This window comes from Enhydra lutris, unplaced genomic scaffold (genome assembly GCF_002288905.1).
Source record: "Enhydra lutris kenyoni isolate GAN:26980312 unplaced genomic scaffold, ASM228890v2 scaffoldscaffold29, whole genome shotgun sequence".
Taxonomy (NCBI): Eukaryota; Metazoa; Chordata; class Mammalia; order Carnivora; family Mustelidae; genus Enhydra; species Enhydra lutris.
This window is the reverse complement of record NW_019154113.1, coordinates 5,619,718-5,633,323: the sequence shown is the minus strand read 5'-3', so window position 1 is coordinate 5,633,323 and position 13,606 is coordinate 5,619,718. Positions and strand designations below refer to the sequence as shown.

The 13,606-nt window shown below is 33.9% G+C and overlaps 1 protein-coding gene across 1 annotated transcript in view; it reads left to right on the top strand.

The window, feature by feature from the left end:
* The window catches only part of LOC111152562 (myocyte enhancer factor 2A), a 156,144-nt gene that overhangs the window by 82,139 nt on the left and 60,399 nt on the right, over window positions 1–13,606 (top strand). The window lies entirely within an intron of this gene.

Here is a 13,606-nt window from a genome sequence, read left to right as displayed (position 1 = left end):
TTTAGCCATTCTGACTGGTGTGAGGTGGTATCTCATTGTGGTTTTGATTTGTATTAGGGAGAGAGAATCTTAAGCGCCCCATGCCCAGCTTGGAGCCAGACATGGGGCTTGATTTCAACCTTTAGATCATGACCTGAGCTGAAATCTGGAGTCAGATGCTTAACCCACTGAGCCACCCAGGTGCCCCCCCCTTTTGCCCATTTTAAAATTGGATTGTTTTTAAATGTTGAACCAGCCATACATACCTGGGCTAAATACCACTTGGTTGATATGTGTGTGTATATATATACACACATATGTGTATGTGTGTCGTGTGTGTGTGTATACACACACATATTTATTGGATTCTGTTAATATTATGTTGAGTGTTTTTACATCTATGTTCATAAGAAATATTGGCCTGTAGTTTTATCTTCTTGTTCATCTATGTGGTTTTGGTATTTAAGGTAGTCTTGGTCCCTTATAGGTACCATAGGATAAGTTATATCCTCATAGGATAAGTTAGGAAATATTCCCTCCGCTTCTGTCTTCTGGAAGAGATTGTAAAATGTTGACATAATTCCTTAAATGTTTGATAGAATTCACCAGTGAATCCATCTGGGGCTGATGCTTTCAATTTTCAAAGGTTGTTTACTATTGATTGAGTAATAGATGATCTGAATAGGCTTGTATTGATTTCTCCTTGTTTGAGTTTTGGCACATTGTGGCTTCCAAGGAACTGGCCTGTTTTATCTAGTTCATCAAATTTGTAGGCATAGAGTTGTTCATATTCCTCTGTTATCTTTTTAATGTCAGTGGGATTTGTAGTTGAGTTGTAATGTCAGTTTTTCATTTCTAGTATTAGTAATTTGTGTCTTTTTTCTTAGTTAGCCTGACTAGAGGTTTATGAATCACCCCCAGCCCCAGAGAATCATTATTTGGTCTTGTTTATTTTTCCCTTTTGATTCCTTATTTTCAACTTAAGTGATTTCTGTTCTAATTCTTATTGTTTCTTCTCCTTCCTTTGGGTTTAATTTTAATCTGATTTCTTAAGCTTAGATTTTTGATTTTAGATCTTTCTTCTTTCTTAGTTTATGTATCTGATACTATTTTCCCTCTAATCATCGCTTTCACTCTAAGTATCTGAGTTGTATTTTTATTTTCATTTAGTTCAAAATAGCTTTAATTTCTCTTGAGATTTCTTCTCTGACCTCTATGTTATTTAGAAGTATGCTGCTGGGTGTTATATGCAAGTAATGATGTACTATAAGTTGGCTCATTGAATTTAAATGAAAAATAAATTAAAAAATAAAACCACACAAAAAAATAGAAGTATGTTGTTTAAATATTTTGATATTTTCCAACCAATTTTCTGTTCCTGATTTATTTAATTTCATTGTCATCTGAAAACCTATACTTTGTGATTTCTATTCTTATAACTTTGTTGAGTTATTTTATGGCCCAGAATGTGGTCTGTCTTATTGAATATTTCATGTGAGCTTGACAATAATGTGTATTCTTCTGTTATTTGATGAATTTGATGTCAGTTATATTCAATTGCTTGATGATGCTGTTGAGTTCAGTTATGCCCTTACTGATTTTTCTGTCTCTTGGAACCGATATTCAACATTTCTGATAGAAATGTAGTAAATAAAATGCAGTCTAATTTAATAGCTTTCACTAAATTTACGCAAGATGTCTTGTTTTCTTCTTGTTGGTAACATCAAATCCATTTAATATCTATATGTCTTATGTTGAAGTCTCCTCCTATAATAGTAAATTTCTCTGTATTTCCTTGAAGTTTTAACACTTTGTCTCATATATTATGATGCTTTGTTATTAGGTTCATATGCTTTAAGGATTGTTATGTCTTCACAAGGATTGACTCCTTTATCGTTTTTTAATGCCCTTCTTCATTTGTGATAATTTTCCTTGCTCTGAAGATTGCTCTGCTGGAAATTAATGTAGCTATGTTAGTTTTGATTGGTATTATAGCAAAGTATATCTTTCTCTACTTTTAATCTTTTATGTGTCCTTTATTTTAAGTGGGTTTTTTTGTAGACAGAATATAATTGAGTATTGTTTTTGATATATGGACAATCTGGTTTTTAATTGGTGTATTTAGACCATAGACTTTTACAGTGATTGGTGATACAGTTAGATTAATAACTGCCGTATTTGTGTTCTAATGGTTGCTCTAATTCTTTATTCCTCTTTTTGTTTATGGTCTTTTTTTGCTTTCTGTGGTTTTAGTTGAGTATATGCTTCCATTTTCTCTCCTTCCTTAGCAGATCAGTTATACTTCACTTTTTATTTTTATTTTTTAGTGTTTGCCCTAGAGTTTGCAGTATAAATCTACTTTCAGATAAACACTTCGCAGTTATAGCTTTACAGGTAGTACAATAACCTTATAATCAAGTATTCCTAATTCCTCCCTTCCATTCCTTGTGTCATTGCTGTAATTCATTCCATTAGTATTTTGTTGCTATTATTATTTGAACAGACTGTTTGTTATCTGTTACGTCAATTAAGAAAAAAGAAAAGCTTTTGTCTTCCCTTATTACTTTTTTGATGTTCTTTATCTACATGAGTTTTTGTTCTGTAAGAGTTTCCTTCTTTTTGAACAATTTCTTTTGACATTTCTTGCAAGGCAGATCTATAGACCATGAATTCCCTCAATTTTGTTTGTCTGAGAGGGTCTTTGTTTTTTTTAAAGTATAATTTCTCAAGATACAGAATTTTGGATTGGTGGATTTTTCCCCCCTTAATACTGTATATAGCACTCCACTGTCTTATTTCTTATATTGTTTCTGAGGAGAAATTGCGTATAATTCTTATATTTGTACTTTTGTAGGTAAGGTGTTTCACCCACCCTCCCAGCTTCTTTCAAGATTTTTTATTTTCTATAGTTTATATCGACTATACTTAGATGTAGTTTTTTGTTTTTTTGCGGGGGGCGGGGCAGGGATTGTTGCATTTCTTCCTTGAGCTGTGGTTTGCTGTCTGACATTAATTTGGGGAAAATTCTCAGATGTTACTGCTTCAAATGTTTCTTAGTTTCATTTTCTTCCCCTTCTGGTATTCATGTTATGCATATGTTATACTTTTTTAGTTGTCCCACAGTTCTTGGATATTCCATTCTATTTTTTTCAGTCTTTGGTCTTTTTGATTTTCAATTTTGGAAGTTTCTGTTGACATGTACCTTAGCTTAGAGTTCCTTATCAGTTTGCAGCCTGCTAATGAGCCCATCAAAAACTTTCTTCATTTCTCTTAGAGTGTTTTTTATCATCAGCATTAAAAAAAAAAAGTTTTTTAGAAGTTCTGTCTTTCTAGTTATGTTACCCACGTATATTGTCTGCTTTTCCTCCATTAGACTCCCTTAGCATGTTAATTAGAGTTATTTTGTATTGCTGGTCTGATCAACATTTTTGCTGCATATGAGTAGTTTTGATGCTTCCCTTTTCTCTTCAAACTGTGTTTTTTTGCCATGAAGTTTGCCTTGTAAATTTTTTTGAACCAGGCATGATGTACTGGGAAAAGGAACTGCAATAAAAAGGCCTTTAGTAATTTGGTGGTATGGTATGGGGAGAGGGGAAGTGTTCTGTAGTCTTCTGATTAGTTCTCAGTCTTTTAGTGAACCTGTTCCTGTGGCCTGTAAACTTTATACCTGTTTCTCAATCCCTGCCCCCCATCTTTAGGTGGGACAGAATGGATAGAGGGGTTTAAAGGTGAATATTTCCCTTTGCTCATGTTAAAGGCTTGAGGGAGCTGGAGCTGGATACTTCCTTTTCCCTAGGTTACTTGGGCTCTGCTGTCATACAATAGTTTGTCTTGAAGACAGGCCTTGTAAAGAACAGAATGTTCTGATGTATTTCAAAATGACCATTTTTCCCATTTACCCTGCTTAGAAGCACAGAGGGATTTTTCACTGATCTTTACTGTGAGAACATGACAGGCATAAAACTCACAAAAGTGTATACATGCACCCCAAAGCCTGCCCCCCCTGCCCAGGAGTTTTTAACTTTTATATTTGTCTTCTCTGAGACTTCAGGAATTCCTCAATTACAGTTTGGGTTTTTTACCTTGGTATTTCTTTTTGTGATAGTTTCTGCTGTGGCTCTGGTAATTTATGATTTTCTGTATCTGCCCATTTGTGTCCAATTTGGAGAGCAGAAATTACTCCGTGACCTCAGTACTGAGGGATCTAACAGGGTTGTTGATGTTCAGTTTGCTCAGTTTGTTTACACAAATAACATGGAGGCTAAATAACATGCTGGGTCAACCAACAAATCAAAGAGGAAATGAATGAAAAAATACATGGAAATAAATGAAAATGAAAGTACAATGGTCCAAAATCTTTAGGATTCAGCGAAAGCTGTTCTGAGAGGGAAGTTTATAGCAATGCAGGACTACCTGAAGAAACAAGAAAAATGCCAAATAACCTAACCTTACCCCTAAAAGAGGTAGGGGGAAAATAAGAGAACAATGCAGTAGAAGGAAGGAAATAATCTAGCACAGAAAGAAATAAAATAGAGACTTAAAACAAAACCAAGAAAGATTAATGAAACCAGGAGCTGGCTCTTTGAAGAGAGCAACAAAATTGATAACCCTTTAGCCAGACTCATGAAGAAAAAAGGAGAATAATCAAATAAATGAAATCAGAAATGAAGGAAGAGAAATAACAACTGACACCTCAAAAATACAAAAGATTATAAGAGAATATTATGAAAAATGGTATGCCAACAAATTGGAAAACCTATAAGAAATAATTAAATTTCTAGAAACATACAACCTACCCAAACTGGAACAGGAAGAAATTAAAAAAAAAAAAACAAAAAAAAAAACTGAACAGAATGATTACTAGCAATGAAATTAAATCAGTTATCAGAAACTCCCAACAAATAAAAACACAGGATCAGATGGCTTCACAGGTGAATTCTACAAAAGATTTAAAGAGTTAATACTTATCATTTTCAGAGTATTTTTTAAAAATAGAAGAGGAGAGAAGGCTTCCAAATTCGTGCTATGAAGCCGACATTACCCTGATAGCCAAAACCAAATAAAGACACTACAAAGAAAGAAAAATAACAGGCCAATATCTCTGAATGAACATAGATGCAAAAATTCCTCAACAAGAAGACATTAGCAAACTGAATCCAACAATACATTTTAAAAAATCATTTACCATGATGAAGTGAGATTTATTTCAGGGATGCAAGAGTGTTTTGTATGGGTCATTATTCACAAATCAATTACTGTGACATATCACATTAATAAGAGAATGGTGAAAACCATCTGATTATCTCAATAGATGCAGAAAAAGCATTCGGCAAAGTACAACACCCATTCATGATACAAACTCTCAACAGACTAGGTCTAGAGGGATCATACCTCAACATAATAAAGGCAGTATATGAAAAACTCATACCTAACCTCTTACTCAATGGTGAAAACCAGAGTTTTCCCTCTAAGACCAGGAATAAGACAGGGATGTCCATTCTCACCACTTTTATTCAAAAAGACATCTAAATTGGTAAGGAAGAGGTAAAGCTGTCACTCTTTGCAGATGGCATGGTGTACTGTATGTAGAAAACCCTAAAGACTCCACTAAAGAAACTCCAGGAACTGATAAATTCAGTCAAGTCCTAGGGTACAAGATTAATATACAGAAACCTGTTATATTTGTATACACAATAATGAAGTAGTAGAAAGATAAAGAATACAGTCGCACTTAAAATTACACCAAAAATAATAAAATACTTAGGAATAAACTCAACCAAGGAAGGGAAAGATTTCTACTTTGCAAACCATAAAACACTGATGAAAGAAATTAAAAGTTACCCAAACAAATGTAACAATATTTCTTGTTTATGGATTGGAGGAACAAAACTTTTTCAAAAGTCCATACTACCAAAAGTAATCTAGAGATTTAATGCAATTCTTTTCAACATACCAACATTTTTCACAGACCAGAACAAATAATCTTGTAATTTGTATGGAACCACAAAAGACACCAAATAGCCAAAGCGGTCTTGAGAAAGAACAGCAAAGCTGGAGATATCCCAGTTCCAGATTTCAAGATACACTGCAAAGCTGTAGTAATAAAAAACTGTGCTATTGGCACTAAAATAGACATATAGATCAATGGAACAGAATAGAGAGTCCAGAAAGAAACCCATGCTTATACGGTCAATCTGCAGTAAGAGAGGCAAGAATATACAATGGGGAGAAGACAGTCTCTTCAACAGATGGTGCTGGGAAAACTGGACAGCTACATGCAAAAGAATAAAACTGGGCCACTGTCTGAAAACATACACAAAATTAAAATGGATTAAAGATCTAAATGTGAGACTCAAAACCATAAAATTCCTAAAAGAAAACACAGGCACTAATTTCTTTGAAATCAATTGTAGAAACAGTTTTCTAGATGTCTCCTAAGGGAAGGGAAACAAAAGTAAAAATAAGCTATTGGGACTGCATCAAAATAAAAAGCTTTTGCATAGCGAAGGAAACTGTGAACAAAACAACAAGGCAACCCACTGAATGGGAGAAGATATTTGTAAATGATATATCCAACAGGGGGTTCATATCCAAAATATATAAACTTATACAAATCAATACTATAATTAAACAAACAAGCAATCTGATTAAGACATGAGGCAAAGGACCTGAATAGACATTTTTCCAAAGAAGACCTCCAGATGGCCAGCGGACACATGAACAACATCGCTAATCATCAGGATAATGCAAATCAAAACCACAACGAGAGATCACCTTAATAACCTGTCAGAATGGCTAGAATCAAAGAGACAAGAAATAACAAGTGTTAGTGAAGATGTGAAGAAAAAGGAACCCTTGTGCACTGTTTGTGGGAATGCAGATTGGTGCAGCCACTATGGAAAATAGTGTGGAAACTTCTCAAAAAATTAAAAATGAACTACTTTATGATCCAGGAATCACACTGCCGGGTAATTTACCCAAGGAAAACAAACCACTAATTCACAAAAAAATTTATATATCCCTATGTTTATTGCAGCATAATTTATAGTAGCCAAGATAAGGAAGCAAATCAAGTGTCCATTGACTGATGAGTGGATAAAGAAGATAAAGATAAAGAAGATATTGAGATAAAGATAAAGAAGATATTGAAAAAATTATTTATATATATATTATATATATACATACATACATACATGCAGTGGAATATTATTCAGCCATAAAAAAGAATGTAGGTGGACCTAAAGGGAAAAATGCTAAGTGAAATAAGGCAGACAGAAACATAAATACCATATATGATTTCGCTCATATGTGGAATTTGAAAAACAAAACAAATGAATAAGAGACAAAAGAGACAAATACAGAGAACAAACTGGTGGATGCCAGGAGGCAAGTGAGGTGGGTGGGAAGATATGTGAAATAGATAAAGGGGATTGAGAGTATACTTATATTGATGAACACTGAGTAATATTTAGGATTGTTGAATTCAAAAAAATTTAACAGTAAAGATATACCCAAATATATAGCATGTAAGAATCTTTGCAGGCATTTGGGATCTTAAATATAGATGGTCTTTGAGATATGGTGTGCCACCCTTGTTAAATTCAGAGAATTATATGAGTCCCAGATTTGATAACAAAATCCAGAAATCTATTTAGGGTAAAACAGATTTGTCTCAATTTATAGAGGTAATGAGTTTTTTTAGGTTAGGCTTTTAGTCCTATTTTTTTTTTCTTTATAGTGATGGTAGTGCGGGAGTAAAATGATGATTTAAAATTTGTGTTTATTTTGGCAACATATCACCGAAATAGTGATACTTTAAGGATTATTTAAATTTGACAATAGTTAGAATAAAATATCTAATGTGTTTCATGTAATTTATAAACCCATTTCATGATATATTCAAAGTACTGAATGGGAAGAATCTACAGCCAAGAATACTCTATCCATCAAGACTATCATTCCAGGGCGCCTGGGTGGCTCAGGGGGTTAAGCCTCTGCCTTCGGCTCAGGTCATGATCCCAGGGTCCTGGGATCAAGTCCCGCATCGGGCTCTCTGCTCGGCAGGGAGCCTGCTTCCTCCTCTCTCTCTCTGCCTGCCTCTCTGCCTCCTTGTGATCTCTGTCAAATAAATAAATAAAATATTAAAAGAAAAAGATTATCATTCAAGATATCATTTTAACTTTAAGTGGGAAGAGTTTCCCAGACAAAAGTGAAGATTCATGACCCCTAAACCAGCCCTGCAAGAAATATTAAAAGGCACTCTTAAGTGCAAAAGAGAGACCAAAAGTGACAAAGACAAGAAAGGATCGGAGAAAATCTCCAGAAATGACAAAACATGTATTCAAAACAAAGATTTAAATTTATGGGGGGAATTTTTAGTAATCAAGGTAATGAGGGCTGCATAAATCCTGATTCACTCAACATAATTTCCAAAAACAATCCATACAAAAAAGCATGAAAAGTATGAAACCTACAACCTTGGCACAACTAGAAAGCAAATGATGTCCAAATTCGTTTTAACTTTAGGGAAATATTACCAACTTACAGTGTGCTATTTTTTCTTTAACTTCTGCAGGTCTTTCACATGAGCAAGCATACTTAAGGAAAAACAATGTGGAAGGGAGAAGAGACTTTGTGACTGTCTAAAGTTGATTTGAAATCATTACTAAAAAAGGGAAGTCTATCCTAATAAGTACAAAAATTCTGAAAAATACTACTTGTAGATCAAACAGACCAGCGGTAAAGGACTTAAAATTTATGTGATATTCAAGGAAGTGGTCTTGGGAAGGTAACTATTTGGAGGAGAAGAGGGCTTTTATAAAGGAAGACAGAGGTAATCTTTGTAAAATGTTTTTTGAATGGAAAAGAAGGGAAGAGATACAGAAATCCTTCAAGATAAAAAAAAAAGTACAAAAAAATATATTGAATGATACAGAACTCCTCTCCCTATTGCTGATCCCTTAAAAAAAAAGCTTCCATTAATGAGAGCATACTGAATGGTCCATTCTCCCACTGCCAGTTCTTTCCATTGCAATTCAGTGAGGCCAGTAATTTTCACCTATGCAAACTACTATAAAGAAGAAAACAAAAAGATGATTTATAGCTGTTCAGGTGATGAAGTCGTTGTCCCCAAACAATGGAAAAGTGGAAAAAACCTGTAAAATGATAACTCCAAGCTGAAACCATTCTCCATAAATAAGTGTTTAGAAATGTGACAGATGAAAAAAATCATCATTCAGAATTTAGAAATACTAGGAATAGAGTTGGATTTTTTTCAAAGGTATAGATGAAACAAAGTGATTAAACTCCAGAAAGAAAGATAAAAAGATAACATTATATCAAAACAAAGATTAAATTACACAGTGACCACAGAAGACTAGATTCAAGTGAAATCTTAAAAAGATTGCTGAAGGAAAGCAGGAAGATAACTAAGTGAATGGAAATGAGATAAGTTTGTTCAGGGGGTTATGGAGAAGGTGTTTGAAAAGGGAGGTAGGTTAGAGAGGTCCAGCTTACATATAATTCCTTGGAGCATCTCACTGTGCCTGCAAGTTCAGAGAATATTGGGAACATGTCAGATGGACACAGGAGATAGCATAGTGGATCTCTCATTGGTAAAATCAAAAACAATTTAAACATCAAAAGAAAAAAAGGTATTAATTGATTATAATGCATTGAATAAGGTAGCCTATAAGTTGATACGGACATGAATGAGTAAATGCATACATGGAGGAAAAGCAACCTGTCTTATAAAATGCAACTAGTAGTAAATGTAGATACAATGTATTATGAAATTAGAAAATCCCCATTTGACAACCACCATAGTAATTTTTAGGTAAGAATTGTGAATGGATGTTACAATCAGTTAAAGTTTGATAAGTAGGATATTTACATAGAAATTTTAACAAGATACTAATTACAAGGGGGAAAATAGTAACTTTATAGGGGAAAAATCATGACAGACACTACCTTAACCAAGTTAACAATACCAGTTGGGACAAATAGATGTCATATGGATTTTCATGAGAGAGATTGTGGACAGAACATCACTTCTTTTTAAGTTGTTCCTGCCAAAAATGTAGTCTAAAGGTAATCAGAAAGAAACATTAGACAAAGTCAAATTGAGAGATATATGACAATATAAATATAGCCTGTATTCTGCACAAGTACGAAGGTCCTGAAAGAGACTGAGGAAATGGTTCAGATTAAAGAGGTTGCAGTTTTCAGAAAGCAACAGCTAATTCTGGATTGGATCCTGCACTAGCAGGGGGATAAAAGGAAATTAGGAATAATTGAGAAATTTGAATAAGGTTTATAGATTATAGTGCTATATCCTTGTTTTCTAATTTTGATAATTGTGTTTTTCTTTGTTTTTAAGAAAATATTTAGGGGCAAAGGGACCTTATAACCTCTACTTTAGTTTGTCCAAAGGATTCAGAAAAAAAAAAAAGTGTGTATGTGTGTGTGTGTGTGTGTGTGTGTGTGTATTTTATTTAGGGAAGGCAGTCATGGTAAAATGTTAACAGTTGGGGAGTTTGGTTGAAGATAAATGAAAAATGTGGTTTTTGAGAATTTTCTGTAACTTTGAAATTATTTCAAAATAAGGGGATGACAGAAAATAGTTTATAAGAATATAAAGTTAATTTTATATTATTAATTTCATATAAGTTGCTAGCAGTAAACCAGTGTTTAAGAATAGACTAAATGCTATAGATAAAATGAAAAATACTTCATTTATGAAAGTTGAAATTGAAATATTAATATTTCTAGTTTTCAATGTTATGTCTTTTGTGTCATCATTGAAATATAAGTGTGTTCTTGTACACATTTTTCTAATTACTGGAAAAGCTCTTTTAGACCTGTAGTAAGTTGGAGGAATAGAGAGGAAATTGTTATAAATTGAGTCCCTTCCTCTACTAACTCCTTCCTTCACCTTGAACTCCTTCTTATTGATAACTTAGAAGAAATATTTTTGAATAAGTATTTTTGGAAAGGACAATAGGGACTGGCATACTCTTTTTACTGATATTGAACTATAGTTTGTTGTTGTTGTTTTACTGATAGTGAACTATAGTTTTTTGTTTTGTTTTAAGATTTTCTTTATTTGAGAGAAAGAGAACACGAGCAGGGGGAGGGGTAAAGGGAGAAGCAGACTCCTGGCTGAGCAGGGAGCCTGATGTGGGGCTCGATCCCACGACCCTGGGATCGAGATCTAAGCCAAAGGCAGATGCTTAACCGATTGATACATACAGGCACCCCTATAGTTTTTATTTTAACAAATTTTCTCTAGTCATGCTTAAAGGATATTGTGAAGCGCATTACTTGTCTCAATTTTAATGCTTTTTCATAGCTCACTTAATTTGCAAGCCTTAATTTAGAGTAAGAATTATTTTTGGAATAAATGCTTTGTTGATTGTCATTTTCTTTCTCTTCTTCAGTATTAGAAGTATGGGAAAACATTTCTGACTAAACCTTTGCTAAACTCAGAATTTTAGTACAGCAAGTACATCTAGATGCATCTCAAGACATAACCGATTTCAAGTTCAGTGTTTTAATAAGGGTATTCTTATATTCATTATATTCTTAAAGTGGTGTATGGTACAATGCCAGGATTCTAAGAAACAGTGTCACAATCAGTAATGAAAGCTTAAAACTTTTTGATGACAAATATTATGTAAACAAAGTTAATATATAAGTGGGAAATTTGGGAAAGTATTTGTGAAACATAGTTAATATGTATAAGGATCTTTTACTTAGATAAGTAAAAAAAAATCACAAAGTATGAAATGGTCAAAAGATGGGCAGTATAGAGAAAGCAAATCCCAAATGACAACAAATATAAGAAAAATATATCTAACTATTACTAGTTAGGAAATGCATATTAAAGAAATGAGATTTTTATTTTACATCTATCATACTAACAAAACAGTTGTAACATTTATATGAAAAAATTATGAGAGTCCATTAGTATACCATTTGACTTAGAGGCATATCAACAAGGTGTGGATGAATGACTAAAATAAAATGAAGAGTATGGATAGAGTCCCTGTTTTATCAAATGCTGACAAAATCCCTTATGTATACATGTATATATGAATATGGTTATGTGATCTTGCATGAAAATGTGGAATGAAAAATACTAAGTCAAAAACACTGGTTAAGGGGTTTATATTGGTTCAGGGGAAAGTAGGGAGGCAAGTATAAAACACTATTTCCATATATATATGCATTTATATAAAATATATATATTTGTGTATTTATATTGTAAGGATTTTTTTTAAAGATTAATTAATAATAGATTTATTTTCACAAGGTGAGGAAAGGAACCATTAGGCACATGTAGTGTTAAGAGTGTTCCATAAGGAGGGAAAATAGAAAAGTTCCCAAGGAGGAAAGTAGCTGGTGGTTAAGGAAGACACACACACATGCACATAAGCACACGCACAAACACATGAATGAGGCTTAATGGATGTAAAGGAGAGTGATGGGAAATAACTTCAGATAGATAGATTGAAGCCAGATAATTTATTTTGTTTACTTAATGAGTTTGGATATTACTTCCAGTGCAGAATAAAAGCTCTAAACTTCTACTTAAACAATTTGATGTATGTTTAAAAATATCACTTGGTTATCCAAAGGATATGAGCATAGTCATTTGAAGGGGCACATGCACCTCAGTGAGGGAAGAAAGGACCTGAGAATAGACTGTAACAAAGGGGTGAGGTAAGTGGATTGCAGGACTGGATGCAGGTTAAAGAATTTCTGGAGAGAGAATACAAAACAGGAGAGCTAGATAGGAGGCAAAGTGGAATACATGAAATTTGAGATTTTGGAGGTGATGTGATTATTGGTGATGGCAGAGTTAAAGGTGTGACAGTAGGAGTGGGTGTTTAACATGCGGTGGATGTGGATCATTTGGAGGTTGGGGGATGTTTTTGCAACAATTTTTTTTTTTTTTTTTTTTTTAACTGGGATACTGAAGTCACCAGTATAAGAGTAGGGCTGGAAAGAGAAGTGCAGGTGAAAGATATCAGTACATGAGGGGGTCACATGGTGCCCTTTACGAGGACATTTATTGAGTGGTTTAAGTTTCATGGTGTGAGCTTCAAAATACCTGGGGCTTTTGAAGGGGAAGGAAGGAAAAATAAAACTTGTAAGATAGAATACAGAGCAAAAAGGACTTACTTATCTTTCCCGCTCTTGAGCATAGTGGATATAATATTTAAAACAGACCAACAAATATTGGTCTCTGTTTGAGAGGACTTCAGGTGACAGGTTTCAGTTGGAAACTGGAAGAATATTCAAAGAAAAATTTGAGGACATTGGGGAATTTGTTGACCCTAGACTGTGAATTTTAAACTGGATGATAAGAGCCCAGTGGTCAACTGTGTCCTCTTGTTTTTTGCCTTCTGCAGCAGACTGGCAGCCAGGGATAAAGGAAAACTTCCTCAGGAGAGTGCTTTATGAGGAATTAGAAGTTAAATGTGGACCCGTAGTCTTGTGGCAGATGGGGGAGTAAGAGGCTCATGTGGAACGTGAGGCTACAAACCTTTTTCATCTGTGGAATCTGACTCAGGATTAAAAGAGGACTCATCTTTAGGTAGCCTGTATTCAAGTACTTCTCATG